Raw genomic sequence first — 16,162 nt, 5'->3', positions numbered from 1 at the left:
TGGTCTCAAAAATTTCTGTGCAGGGTCTGCAACAGTGACTGAGTGCCAAGAGTCCATGAAGCACGTCACCTCATACTATGCTCTATGATGACCAGTAACCTAATTATTAAAACAAATTATTCTGTAAAGGTTTAAATGAATAAAGAATAAAACATTTCCAAAGTGAAAGGCAAGCCAGAAATCCTCGGCAGAAAACAGCAATTAAACTGAAAATAGAAAAAAAATTTCAAATGTAATATAATTATGGAAAATTAGACTTCATGAAAATTATGCTCTAAGGGTGAAATTAATTTTCCTAATGTAGCATCATCCTCTTAACAGAGCTTGCACTGTTACATATGGCAAGATCACATATACAGTGTGGGGCAAAAGTAGGTTTATAGTCGTTTGTATGGAAAATAATAAAATAATAAACAAGAATATAAGAATACATTCTATGTTTCACGTACTCACAATAGTAAACCTATTTTTGTCCCACCTTGTATGTTGAAAAAAATGATAGACTATAATTGACAAACCATATTTAACTATGAAATAAGGAGATTCGAGTTGCCATTACATTCTAAAATAGGTAGTAAAATTGGGGAGTTCCAGTTCTGGGTAAAATAGGGTAAGCACATTCCACCCTGTTACTCTCACTGAAACTATAAAAACCAGACAGAATAAATGGAGCAGCTAATTGAAAATTCAAAAGTTAATAATAGCAGGTGGATTGGGGAAGACCCCAGAACCTGATATTTTATCAAACTGGCAGTGAGTTTCTAATTTTTCCCCCCCCATCCAGTTGTGCCCCAGCCTGGACTCAATGAAGGCTGAAACCTGGAAAGTGGCCATTAGTAACAACAAAGGAGAGAGCGAGAGCTCTAGGAAAAGCTCTCTAGCTCTGTCCAAGGAGTGGGAAAGGGGACTCGTAATACTCAGAAAAAGTGAGGGAAATCTCTCTTTTTCCTCTGTTCTTCATTTTTCATGTCCTACTTTCAAGTAATCCTATGGTGGTGATGGCTACAAGAGTGGCAGCAGCAGGGTAAGCAGGAGCCTAAAATTCTGAGGGAGAGTCCATCCTCACTGATTGAAGCAACTCTAGCCTAATCTCAATGATTTTTTCTCTCTCCTGTTTTTCTGTCACTTGGCTCCACATGCAATTGTGGAAAGTACACACCACAGTGGAGTAAATGAAGACCAAGCTTTCTAGCCAGAGGACAGAAAAGATGTCCCAGGAATCTAGAAAATATGGATATAACGGAGAGGAAAGAGCTTAAGAAAGTAAACTATAAATTGTTTATAAACTCCTAGCTTACCCTTGAACTTCGCATATACAAATTTGACCATAAGCAACATGCCATAGGTTCAGAAAAATAAATATAGGAATAAACTCTCATGTGGGTTACATGTTGGCTGCTGGGTAGCGTACATATGGAAAAAATCCAAATAGCACCGCAAAAGTTTTGAAAACAGAACTGAGATTAAAATGACAACCTACAGAAAGGTGGTTGGAACTTGTGGCCTCAACCTAATTGCCTGCCAAAACAAAAATATGATCATTCTCCATAGCACTTAAACAAGACACTAAATTTCATAACATAAAGTTCAAAATGTCCAAAACACAATCCAAAACTACTTGGTATAGAGAGAACAAGGAAAATGTCAAACTCATGGGGGAAAACAAAACCAACAGAAACCAGTATCAAGATAACAGATATTAGAGCACTAGGTGAATTATCTGACAGATTTTAAAACAAGCATAAAAATGCTCCAACAAGTAAGAGCAAATATTCCTGAAACAAGGAGAAAGCTAGGAAAATCATAGCAAAGAAATAGAAGGTACAAAGAATTACCATATGAAAATTTTAGAACTGAAAAATGTAAGATCTGAAAAAGAAAACATACTAACAGACTACATAGCAGAATAGAAAGTCAATGAACTTGAAGAGAGATTAACAGAAATTACCCAATCTGAACAGTATAGAGAAGAAACATTTTTTAAAAATTATTAGTGCCCCAGGGATACCAAAACCCTAACATTCATGTTAAGAGCCCAAGAAGGAGAGGAAAATGAGTGGAGTATGAGGAGGAAGAAACAACAGTAATGGCTAGAAATGTCCCAAATTTGATGTAAGACATAAACCTCTAGATTCGAGAAGCTCACAAACCCCAAACGGTATACCTTCCAATTAAATCCATGCCTAGACACATCACAATGAAACTGCTGAAAATTACAAAGGAAAAATCTTGTAAGAAGACTGAAAAAAACAATGTATTATATTTATGAGGGGAAAGTAGGTTAATTACTTGAATAACTATTGATTTCTCATCATAAACTATGTAGTCTAGAAGGAAGTGAAACAATATTCTTAAGTGCTAAGACAGAAAAGAACTATAACCCAAAATCTTGAATCTACTGAAATTATCCTTAAGGAATAAGTGTGAAATAAAAGACATTCTCAGTTGAGGGAAAACCATAAAATTAGTTGTCAGCTCTAAAAGAATTGCTAAATGAAGTTATTCAGTAAGAGGAAATGGAACACGAGGAATAATGGAAGAGCAACACAAGTGGTAAATATCTGGGTAAATATAATGAACTATTCTGTTCTTGGATTCTTTAAAATATGATTGGCAATTAAAAGCAAATATTATAACGCTTTCTAATAAGGCTTCCAATACATGCAGATGTAACACAAGACAATTACAATATAAAGGGGGAAGGGAAAAGGGTCCTATATGATGGTAAGATTTCTGTATTTCACTGAAATAGTAAAATATTGATTCTAGGATGAAAATTAAGTATATATATTATAATCCCTAGGGCAACCACTAAAATGTTTTACATATAGGCAAAAACAAAATACATTAAAAATGGAATACTAAAAAATGTTCAAATAACCTGAAGAAAAAGAGGATACAGAACATAACCAGAGTAAGCAAACAGAAAATAAAATGGTAAATCTAAACTCAAATGTATCAATAATTAAAATGTGTGAGATGCAGTGAAAGCATTATAGCATTACAGAGCTTACACGAGAAAAGGTCTCAAATCAATGAGCTGAACTTCTACATTCAGAAACTAAAAAGCAAAATATATACAAAGCAGGCAGAAGGAAGGAAACAGCAGATATCAATGCAATTGAAAACAGAAAAATGGAGAAAGATCAATGAAACCAAACGCTTTCTTTGAACAGATCAATAAAATGTAAACCTCTAGCAAGACTGATTAAGTAGAATAGCAATGAATAGCCCTAGTAGTATTTAAAGAAATTGAATTTATATAAAAGTCTTCCAAAAAGGAAATTTCCAGGACCAGATAATTTCCCTGGTGAATTTTATTGAACATTTAAAGAAGAAATAACACCTGTTCAATATAATCTCTTCCAAAAAATGGAGGATAAATACTTCCCAACTCATTTTATGAGTCCTGCATTACCCTGATACCAAAACCAGATGAAGATAGTACAAGAAAAGAAAAAACTGATATGCTGGATTTCACAAAAATATAGTAATACAATCTGCCAGTTATAGAATTAAGTCACGGGACTGTAATGTACAGCACAGAGGATTATAGTCAATGATATAACTTTTTATGATGACAAGGAGTACTAGACTTACTGTGGTGATCACAACATAAGGTATATAAAGGTCTAAAAGGAATGTAATATTGTATGTCAACTCAACAACAAAAAATTTAAAACCTATAGTACATTCATCCATACAGTGTAATACCACTCAGCCATAAAAAAGAAGGAACTAGTGTTTCGCTCAACAACTTGGATAAATTTTAAAGGCAATATATTTAGAGCTTCGGAGTTTGTGAACACATGGAGATGTGGGAAGAGTGGTGGGCACCTGGAGAGGTCATGGAAGCTCTGAGTCTCTTCCCACATACCTTGCCCTATGTCTCTCTTCCATCTGGCTGTTCCAGAGTTTTATCCTTTTACAATAAATCAGTGATCTAGTCTTGACAAATTACACAAATAAGGCTTTGCAAAGAGAGCCAGTGGATCCTTCAGTCAGGAACCCCAACCAATGAAATGCAATTCAATTAAAAAAGACATGTATTGAGTAAAAAATAAAATAAAATAAAGGCAATATACTCCGTGAAAGCTAGTGTCCAAAGGTTTCAGACCACACAATTGCATTTATGACATTCTCAAAAGGTTAAAGCTCTAGTGATGAAGAACTATTATCAGTGGTTGCCTGGGATAGGAAAGGTTTGACTACAAAGATAGCATGAGGGAGCTTTTTTGGGGATGATGGAACCAATTCTAAATCCTAACTTTGGTGGTGGTAATACAAATCTATATATGCACTAAAATTCACAAAACTACACACCCCAAAACGGCCAATTTAATTGTATGTTAATAAAATTTAAAAATGGTTTTAGAAGTAAAGACTAAAATGAGAGCAATTATGGGCTAGAATATAAACTGTTAATGTTTTCAACAAAGGTACTTTTTGACTGACAATTTCAGTCTCAGTCTTTCCGATGGTTCTATACCAATACGATGGTGGTAACCAAACACATTGAGGCCATCCAAATTACATTACCACAGATAAGATTGAAGAGATATTTGAATTTTCTGTCTCCAGTTCTCCTGCATTTCTATAGCACTGAAAGGTCTGACAGACAACACATTATCAATAGCGTGAGACACAGAAGTTAAAAGCAACAGGCACAATTTCACAACCCCACTAAATTCTAAGCAGAGTTGTAACAGATCAGAGTTCCAAGATTCTAGTGATGGTATGGAGCTGGCCAGTTTTTCATTGTTGGAGGAAGCCAGGCACTACTCTTGGCTCCCATTTGGGTTACATGCTTATGTAACAGTTGTCTATTCTATGAGAAGAACATACCTACAATGCAATACTTTATTTTTAAAAAAAGAGTGCCTTTTTGTTCCTGAACATTACCATAAAGAGCTTGATAGAGAAATCATAATATATGCAGGCTTCCACTATTCCTCCAAATGAAACAATTATAGAATAGCATATTATATGGCCTCCAATAATTTCAATGTATATTTATGCAATTCTTCTCTAATAACCCCACTCCTGCTTAATAAGGTGTGGAGGAGGGAATAGGAGGAGCTGATTACATCATCTTCATTTGTCCTTAAGATTCTCATTTCCATTTTCTCATCCCCATTTACTAAAGCACTATGACATAACTAATTTAAATAGTAAAGAAGCAAACCTAAAGCTCTTACATTTTGGTTTCTTTCCATTAGCAATTCCTCAATGTCTATTACAGGTCACTTGAAGGGAAGAGTTACAAGTGTAGAAAAGTAAAGTGTACATTCAGAAGATTAAGCCTATGCCTATTAGAAACAAAAAGCAAAAGAACAGTGAAGCATTAGAGACTCATCTCACAACCAAACCCCTTGAAAAGGCTAGAGGCACCCTGGGATCAAGAGCACTGTACCCTCACATCTGGGAAGCATAGCCAAGGGAAGAGAGGAATCCTAGATGGAAGTATGGAAGGAGAGAAAGAACTGGTGTCCTTTCACCCTTTTCTTCTAACCCAAAACAAAAAACTGTCAACTCTGTCTTTAACTTCACCCTGGTCTACCTTGGCAAGATTCATGAACTGAAATGGCAATCTGTCTACCTGCCTTCCCAAAAAAGAGATGGGGAAATTAGGCAAGGCACAGGAAATACTTGCAAACAAACAAACCCTAAGAATTAAAGGAGAGGAATTAGTGACAATAAATGACCACAAGCAAATACTTGTTACAGAGAAATGGAAACGGATTTTATCTATGACAGGAAAAAAAGTATTGCTCTGTTCTGTTTAAACAAGATTTTAAAAACCTTACATTACAGAATTTCAACTCCAGAAATTAGTCTTTTTTGCACAGATGCTAAATGTCACTCTGACTGGTACCTCAAGAAATGCTACTTCCTTGGTACTAATCCCTTCTAAATTGGTACAAGTTGCTACAGCAAAGCCAACATTGAAAATAAAAAGCAACTGTGTTGTACAGTAGACAGGGTTTCCACTCTGTTTACTCTAGCTACGTCTATTATCTGAATTTCTTAAACTCATCCTAGGTAGCTATCTCAGATAGAGATAAATACAATTTTGTTACATAAGTATATAATCAATGTGTTCTCAAATGAATATTTCACAATTTAAAGAGGTATTTTACAATTCTACTCCTATGAAACGCTACTACATATTCTAATCTGGAACATGTTATTACACAGTATGAAAACTTATTTTTTAAAAAACAATATTCTTGAATATTAGCATCAGGCATGGGCAGATATTGGATTTCTAAATGTAATCTTATTATAAATGCTTTGAATATCCCAGCAGCTGAATTTTTGGTTATACTTTTCATACCATGTTTAGCTATTACTTCTGACACATAATACGTTCTCTAATTTAGCTCTTACAATATTTTGTACAATTATCTCCATTTTCCATACAATGAAATTAAGTAACTTGTCCAAAGTCACAAAGCCAGTAGTAAGTATCCCTATGCCAGAAAATAAAAACTATTAATTCAAGTCACTAGATATTAAAAGTATTCAAACAGAAGTGGTAACACGCTTAAAGATCCAATGACTGTGAGTTATTAAGCTGTTAGCTCCCTTGGTCACTGTATTACCAGGATCCAGCACCATGTCTTCAAATGAGTGCCTAATAAACAGTTCTGAATGAATGACTTATGTGTAACAACCATAGGTAATATTTACTCAGCACATTTTATTTGTCATGGTTCTAAACGATACACACATGCACGCGCACACACAAATGCTCCATGGAGAACAAATGAACACTTCTGCAATGAATGGGAAGACAGAGGTTCTCAGCAGAGAAATGGTAACTATAAAGAAAGAAACAAATGGAAATTTTAGAACTGAAAAATACCATATCTGAAATAAGGTCTTAATACAGAATGCAAATGCAAAGGAAAAGTTAGTGAATGTGGATACATCAATAGAAATTAGCTAATATGAAGAACAGAGAAATAAATGACTGAAAGAAAATGAAAAGTCTCGGGGTCCTGTGGACAACATCCAAAATTCTGTTGATGTCATTTCAGTTCCAGAAAAATACAGGTACAGAAAAAATAAGGCCCCAATATCTCCGAAACTTGGTGAAAGGCATAAATTTAAAAATTCACAAAATTCACACATACCAAATATGATTCACTCAAAAAAGATGAACATGCCCTGAGAAATCATAATCAACTGCAAGAAAGCAAAGATAAATTTTAAAATGACCTTTAAGGTAGATAGAGAAACACACCATACAGGGGAAATTAATGACTCAAATTACTGCAAACTGCTCATCAGAAACAATGGAATCCAAGAAGACAGCAGGACATCTTTAGTGCTAAAGAAAAGAACGTTAAACCAGAATTCTATATCCAATGAAGCAATCCATCAGAAACAAAAGTGGAAAAGACATTTCCAGTTAAGAAAAACAAAGAATTTATCGGCAGGGCTACTTTAAAAGATATGCTAATAATGGAAGTTCAGGCTGAAGAGAAATGATACCAGAAAGAAAACTGAAATTTTATTAATAAAGAACAAGAAAAATAGTAAACTGCTAGGTATATACGAGACTATTTTTCTCCTAAGTTCTTTTAAAAATGTATGATTAATGAAAGTCAAAATTATATAATTGTTGATGGGGTTTTCACTGCATGTATATATAGTACATCTGACAACTATAACATAAAGGTCACTGGAGGCACTGGGGGGGGTAGTTGTAGGGCTTCTACATTTACTGCAAGTGGTAAATATTAAATAGACTGAATGTTTAGGTATATATAATATAATTCCATAGCAGCAATCAAAAGAGAGATTGTCAGATTGGATTTTTTAAATGACTGAATTACATGTTGTCTACAAGGAACTCACTTTAAATATAAAGACACAGATAAAAGTATGAAAAAGATACGCCATGCAAATAATACGCCATGCAAGAAAGCAGGAGTGGCTATTAACATGAAATATATCTTAAGCTTCTCTTAAGGGCTTCATTGGATTTGTTTCTCCACCTTTAATTTTAGTTTTACCTAGTTCTATAGCAGTTTTGAAACAATAAAATTATTTTGTTTCATGCATCTCCCTCATATTAGCCACAAGGTATTTGGTGTCTAAGTAACTGGACATGTACAACAGTTCCTAAAGAAACATGGCCTAGAGCTGTCCTATCTGAAGGCTTTTCTATGACAAGGTTTTGAGGTGAATGATAGCTTACAAATTTTTTAAGTTATTAATATTTTATTCCCCATTAGAACAGTAGTTTAAAGAAACAATTTTCTTGATAGGCCATCTAAGCATACAAAATAGTATTACAATTATATTTACATTAACAGATCATGTATCATTTGTAAGCTGTTTCACTGAAAACAGCTTTCAAAGCAGTGTTGCTGTGGCTGCTCTCTTTAATGTTTATATTTGTTTTTGTTTACTTTAAGCTGCTGAACTACTACTGTGGTTGGGATATTGAGCCTGGCAGGCAGCAAAGTGTACACAAGACTGCAGGAAAGTAGGCCCCATGGCGATTGTGGTATTTCATCAAGCAGACGCTGGGGAATATGTGTGACATGAAGAGACATTGACTTAAAATGAAATCATCACAAGGGCTTATGGCTGTGCGGAAGGGCCTAGCTTTGTTCCCTGTGTTTATGTAGGCTCCACCATCATGCTGAATTTTATCAACACTGTGACCTCTCCAGGGTCTTCTTAGTTTAATATTCTCTCCATTATGGACAAATGTAGGCCGAATTTTTATTAAGCAGAAATGGGTCAATAATGGAGTTTCAGATGTTTGTGTTTGTTACTAAGTAGAATATTGTGTTTTATATTTCAATCAGAGGGCTTCTTATTTTCAGTGAAAGTTTCTAAATCATTGGAATCGAGGGCAAGAATCACTTATTATTATTTGTGATACCATTGTTTTCCAAACTTATGATAAGTACACAATACGTTTTCTTACTTATTAATACCATGATAGATATTTCTGTATCAGAATAGTAGGCTATGTCTGGGATTTTACAAATGAAATCAGGATAAAATACTAAGAGCAATTTATTTTGTTAATTTTCCTTATGGTAGGTGCTGTGTGGTGAGGCAGTGTGGAAGAAAACTTGGATTCTAAACCTAGTTCTAATACCTACTAGTTCTCTGATGCTTTAGATAAGTCATTAAACTTTAATGAGCTTCATTTTCTTGTTTCAAAAAACAGCTTTAACCATCTATCTAAGAATGGGTTTTAGAATTAGAAATCATGATTATAAAGTACCCTAGTGCCTGGCAAATGACAGGTGTTGAATAAATGGTAAGAATTATTTTTATGTTGCACATATTGAGTGTTTCTGCTGCTGAAAGTAGGATCTAATGAATATAATTTGATTACATTATTCTGGTTTCTCCAAGCTGTTTTCTCAATCCTTCTTTTTCCTGGATGGTATGATCTGAGGTTGAATGTTATTTTCATCACCTTTGTTTCCTATAACATTTTCCTTATGAACCTTTACTTACCTTATTGAACTGGACAAAAAGCACTAATCAGGAACCCTGAAATAATTTACCTCCTTCTTTCTTCCCCATGTCTCTCAAAACCCTTTTTAGAATTATTAAAATATTTTTAAAAAATGAAAAACACTTCACAGAGAAGTATTTTTAAAACTACCTGTATTGTAAAACAATTTCTGTAGTGAATATACTGTTTATTTTAAATCCCAAAGGTGGTGATATCTCTAAAAATAAAACTCTTTTAACTAAAAAAAAAAAAAGACACATTAAAATACCATACCCCATTCCTGGTGCAAAAAGTAGAGTTGGAGAAATAGGACACAAGAGATGAACAGTAAGATAGCATATGCTAAGTGCCAAATATAAGGTATAGGCATTTTTCAGGATTAATTTAGTCAGAATGAATTCATTTAGGACAGCAATAGGAGATAAGGCCAAAGACATAATTATAAGCCCAAATGTAAAGGAACTTTAAGTCCAAGGTAGGGCTTAAAACTGTTTTGTAAAAAGTAGAGAATCACTAAGGAAAAGTGTCTCTCGCCTCCATTTACCTATTTTGAGAGTGGTTTCTGAGATGCTTAAATTGGGGGTTTTGAAGATAATGTATCAGCACAAAGTGAAGGAAGAGAGGAAAGTATAGAAAATAAGTTAGGAAAACATGGAAAGAACACTGGGGAGCAATAAAGAAGGCCTGATTAGGACTCAGCTTCCCAAGAACAAAGGCCATGTTTCATTCCCAGACCTAATAGACACAGATAATAAAAAAAACTGGAACACAGGATTATGGGTAGGGAGAGTGCCTACTTCATATCAGGCAATAACTAAATACTCTGGCATGCCTTTGCACGATTAATCCTCAAAATACCATACCACAGTATATTTCAAAAACTATACCACCACCATTGAACACTAGAATACCACATTAAAAAGGCTTGAAATCACTCACTAAAATGGAGCTAACTTAAGAATATGAAGCACAGAGATAGAGTTAGCTGCTATTACCACTGGACTTAGGTAAATGCTACTTAGTTAAAATAGGTGAGAATTTTGGGACACTGACTAAGTCACCTATAAAAGGTTACAATCAGTATATGGGACAACCAGAATTCAAAGCCAGGTCTGACTGACTCCAACACCTACATAAAATAGTGAACTAATTTTTATTTTATTGTCAAAATTATATTAAAAAGACTCCCCTAAAAGTACATCTGAGCACTCCAAGGATAAAAAGGAGAATAAGGAAAAGATTAGTCTTAGCACTATTAGAGATGTGAGCTCAAGGTTTAAATAAAAATAGTTGAAAACATATTTCATCACCAATTTTCACTAAGTTTTGGTGTAATAACCTTCTATAAGAAACAAGTTAGTATAGTTTAATGCGTGCGCGCGCGCACACACACACACACGACACCATGTCTCTATATGTTGCTATTCTACCTGAAGTGCTGGAGCCCAAGTTGGTAAGCAAAATGCCATAATAAGGATGGTGAGTAAGCCCAGAGTGAGGTACTCGAACTCAAGCAGAAAGGTGAGATCCTTAGCATGAGGTCTGAGAAGTCTGGAGTGCAACATGCATCTTTGGCACAAGGTGTCAGAGCCTAAGTAGAGTGAAATTGTTATGTAACACAGTGGAGGGAGCAACAGTGGCAATGGAAAACAGATACAGAGGATTGATCATATAGGTAAATAAACTAAGGATAATGGGAGTCAGGTTTCTCCTTGTAAGAAAAGGGAGTTATAAATTTGAGAGAGAGAAAACTATAAACACCGTGGATTGAAACTGGTACCAACTCATGGTTTTTCTAGACACAGATGTAGAAATGAATATAGCACCTAAATCTTGGTTTCCAAATACCTTTCTCTACTAAAAAAACAAAACAAAACCAAAAGCTCCTTGAATAATGGTTGATTCTAGGGCAGTGACAGGGAAAGTATAGGTGAGCCTGGAATATTTTCTTGTGTCAAAAAGGAAGTGTTCAAAGCAAGTAAAAACACAGAAACTACCTTGAAAGGGCTTTCACTGGGAAAACCTGAGACAATTTGAGAATGAATAAATAGCAAGTTTGATAAGGAATGGATTACTTATACAGTCTCAAAATACTTCCCCACATTTATTTAATTACTAAGAGGGGAAAAAATCTTTACAGTAAAGCAGCTTGGGAGACTTTGCTTTAATCAAGTGATCAAAGTGCATATCATCAGCAATGAAACAAACAGAAATTGTGTATGCCATCTGATAGGATGCAATAAGAACACAACATGATTATAGTGATACTCCTGCCAAAAGATGCACAATCTGAATCCAACCGTAAGGAAATATCAGGCAAATTGAGAGACATTTTACAAAAAACTAACCTGTAATATTTTAAAGTGTCAAGGTAAGGAAAATCAAGACTGAGGTATTATCCTACATTGAAGGAGTGTAAAAAGACATTACAATCAAAAGCAAAACAGAATTCTGAATTCCTTTTGTTACAAAGGAAGTTACTGTGGAAACTGGCAAAACTTGAATGAAACCTTAGGGTTAGGTGGTAATAATACAGCAATGTTAATTTCCTGATTTTGATATAGTTTATGTAACAGACAGTCCTTGACCAAATGCATCTTCGACGTACTCTCAAATGGTTGGAAGGGCGAGTTCTTTGTACTTCTATTTGGGACTTAAGCAGGATGTTGTCTGCAACTTACTCTCAAATGATTCCGGGAGAAAAGTTCTTTGTATTATACTTGAAACTTTTCTAAAAGTTTAAGTTTGTTTATAAAAAAAAAAGAAAAAGATTACCTACAATATTCACTTACAGCATCTAAAACTAGCATGTAAGCAAAACAGTACTCCTTTCAAACAAAGAATACATGTGTTTCCTATTCTTGGTATAGTAGTCACCCTTTACCCACAGAGGACATGTTCCAAGATCCCCAGTTGATGCCTGAGACCATGAATAGTACGAAACCCTATATATACTGTTTTTTCCTATACATACATGCCCGTGATAAAGTTTAATTTATACATTAGGCACAGTCGGAGATTAACAATAATAAAATAGAACAATTACGGTATACTGTAATAAAAATTATATGAATGTGGTCCCTCTCTTAGCAAAATAGCACTACTTTCTTTTTCCTTCTTCACAATTTCACAAACAGAAGATTCGTTCTTACTGTAGACCTTAGCATACAATTTTTTTTCTCACCTTAGTCCAGAACTTTCACATTTTCGCTTAAAGGAAGCACTTTGTGGTTTCTCTTTGTTATATTCTTTGGCATATCACTGCTCTTGCACCTTGAGGCCATTATTAAGTAAAATAAGAGTTGCTTAAACGGAGCATTGTGATACCCTGAATGATCTGATAACCAAGACAGCTACTAAGTGACTCACCGATGGAACCACTGGCAGAGTGTATACAGTGTGAATACTTTGGGATGGCTCATGTCCTCAGCAGGCCAGAGAGGAAGAGCACGAGATTTAAACTTAAGAACTGTTTACTTCTGGAATTTTCCACTTAATATTTTTGGACCACAGTTGACTATAGGTAACAAACTGCAGAAAGCAAAACCGTGGATAAGGGGGGACTATTGTATAAAAAAAGACTACTTTATTATTAATGAAATTCTTAATGCCTTTGATCTATATCTGCACTGTCCAAAACAGTAACCATTATTCTGGCTGCAGTGGACATATTTCAAGTGCTCAACAGCCACCTGTCACTGTCAGCTACTGTATTAGGCAGTATAGATATAGAACACTTCCAAAAATTACAGAAAGGTCTACTACTAGATAACACTGATATGGAGTTTGGGAGGCCAATTGACATTATGAATAACTAAAGGCCAAAGAGTCCTATGGACTTTGGACTAATACACCCAACACTGCAAGGCTGCTGAAAAGATCAAATAAAAATGTATGTAAAATGTCTAGGACAGAACATTTGGCACACAGTAAATATCTGATAAACATTAGGTGTATTCTTTAATGCGGGTGGATAATTTCCTAATCTTACTATCCTGCTTATTCAAAAGGTCAACACTGACCCTACTGACTACTCCCCCCTTGAAACACAGGCCTACCTTGGAGGTTTGTGGGTTTGGTTCCTGACCACAGCAATAAAGAAAGTCATAATCGTTTTGTGGGTGGAGGATCTTTTTCTTCAATTTGTAAAGAACAACTGTGAAGTGCAATAAAGCAAAGCACAATAAAATGAGATATGCCCATACTCTATCCTTTGGTGTCTGTAATACCACTCATCTTCCTACTTCTCTGACTTTCACAGTATTCTTTGGGAGCTCATATTGCTCCAGCAAACTTTTTTTTATGTTAGAAGCCATTATGATTCCATTCTAGCATCTCTTTTTTTCCAAGTTATATCCCCTTCCCTAGGCAATTCCACCTATATAGTTTCAACTACCTATGTAAGTGACTTGAACTTTCTATTTCCAAACCTTCCTCTATTCTGAATTTTAGAACCATGTATCTAATTGCCTACAATCATTTCACCCTGAAAGTTCCAAAGGCATGGTCAAACCCAATGTCAGAATCAAAAGAACCATGGCTCTTATTTGGTACCACCACCATCCCGGTTGTTTAACTCAGAAGCCATCTTTGAAATTTTTCTCTCCCTCCCTCCGATCCATCAACTGAGACCTATTGATCACAAATCCTATTCACTGTTGCCCATCTCCACATTTCTCATCCTAATCCAAGCTGATTTTCCCACATCCATTCTTACCTCCTCTCCTCCCTTTCAATACATAGCACCACAATACTAGTTCTGCCTTCTGGGACTATCAAAATTCAATCTAGTTTGGCTTCTAAACATTTTAAACAGTAAGTTAGTTATACCATTCTCTACTCTTAGCTAAGCATTCTTACTTCCTTCTAGTCTTACATATCTGTTTCAAGGTCACATTCTGTCATACTCTCCTCTAAAAATGTGGACCCCCCCCCCCACTGAACGTAAAGCATGGATTGATGTAACTTAGTAGTTCATGCAAAAACTGAGACTTGCATAGTCTAAAGTTTCAAACTATAATTACTACTGTTAATGTTCTTAAAATGTTTCCAGCTCAAAGGATAATGAGTTTTACTGTGGTTGAGAAGGGAAGCCATTTGAGAAATGACAAGACTGACAAATTTTAACAGGATAACTCTCGCTGTTGAGACTATAGGTGAACAAAGGCCAGTGAGACTTTTTAGGAAGCTATTTTGTAAGGGAGAAATGATGATAGTGTTTTCACATTTTATATTGAAACTTTATGTGCCTAAGTACTAGTAATTAACAAAGCCACAACTTAAAAAAAAAAACACAAAAAACTATAAGGACAATGCAAAGATGAGTTTGTTCTTGGGAACAGCAACAGATGATACTGGGCATTTTAACTCTGGGCTCTACTCTATGCTACTAACAGTTATCAAGATAAGGTGCAAGGCTATTATTTTATTCTTCAGGACAGAGGACATAATTAAGAATGCAGGTTTTAAGCTTCATTTCATGAGTCAAGATACAATTTACATCACCAAAAGACAAGGGCAAGCGTGGCAAAGCTTGCTAAAAAAGTTACAATGAATGAACATCCTAAAAAAGGATAACCTTGTATTACTTTTATGTCTGCTACTCTCTTATTCTCTTGAGTTCAGTATTAGGTTGATGAGTAGTATAATATTGAACACTCTTACTTATTACTAAAAGATGCTACTGATGGTGAATCAATGATATCATATAATGGCACTGATCCTCTCTCTCCGCTAATTACCAGCACAGCTTTTTCAAGAAAATTGCCTAAGCATTGGTTAGGGCCCAGAGAATGTTGGGGAAGTGAGTGAGTGACCCCTGAAGAGTTTCATTCAGTCTTAACCCAAGAACCCCTTTACCATCACTGAAAAACATATAAAAAAATTCCCCTTAAAAATTTTCCCCAATACATTAGGAATATTTTTTTATTTTCCTCTGCAGTTTTCTTCCCCCCTGACGTACTAAAGAATGTCTTTACAGCATGAGTACACCAAGAGTAAGCAACCAACCAAATGTTGCCCCACTAAATCTCAAAATGTAACTCAAATTCTCAGGCAAAAGGGTCGCTATTTGAATGCGAAACGAAGTGATTGATATACTTGCAAGCACACACAAAAAAGCGAAAAAGTGCAGCAACAATAAGAATTGCTAATTAAAAAAAACCTCTTATAGTGCAGAAAAACAATATAAAGTAAATTCAGATTATCTTTGGTATGGCAATATGAAACCAAAAAATCCAAAGACAATTTCAAAATTTCATTCCTTTTGCCCAATAAATTAAAACGACGAAACAAAAGTCCCACAAACATTTTATTGCAGCTTTTAACCAATAACAAAAAAGTGAGATGATGAAGCCAACTGCCAAAGAAACAGGAAAGAGAAAGCAATGATCAGGAAACTTCATTATACATGAAAAATTTAATACTATTACCAGTAAAATACAAACACCACCTGTTACTTAAGAATATTTTGCCCTCAATATTCAGCTGCCAAGCTAAGTAGTCACTTGTATGAATTAACTTTTCTTTTAAAAATTGAAAAATACTTTATAACATGCTCTTTCCAAAATTCCGTGAAAATTCCCAAATTGGGGAAAAATGTTAAGATCAGCATCTACTAGCTAATTAAACCTTTCTGACCATGTTCGCTTAAATATCTCAGTTCAC

The 16,162-nt window shown here is 34.9% G+C and overlaps 1 protein-coding gene across 5 annotated transcripts in view; it reads right to left on the bottom strand.

Moving 5' to 3' along the window:
* SCAF11 (SR-related CTD associated factor 11) overlaps positions 1-16,162 on the bottom strand; it is a 69,213-nt gene that overhangs the window by 51,709 nt on the left and 1,342 nt on the right. The gene's annotated exons all lie outside the window — the stretch shown is intronic.

This window comes from Miniopterus schreibersii, assembly GCF_964146895.1.
Source record: "Miniopterus schreibersii genome assembly, chromosome: 2".
Taxonomy (NCBI): Eukaryota; Metazoa; Chordata; class Mammalia; order Chiroptera; family Miniopteridae; genus Miniopterus; species Miniopterus schreibersii.
The sequence above is the reverse complement of the archived record's forward strand: the minus strand, read 5'-3'. Positions and strand labels throughout refer to the sequence as shown.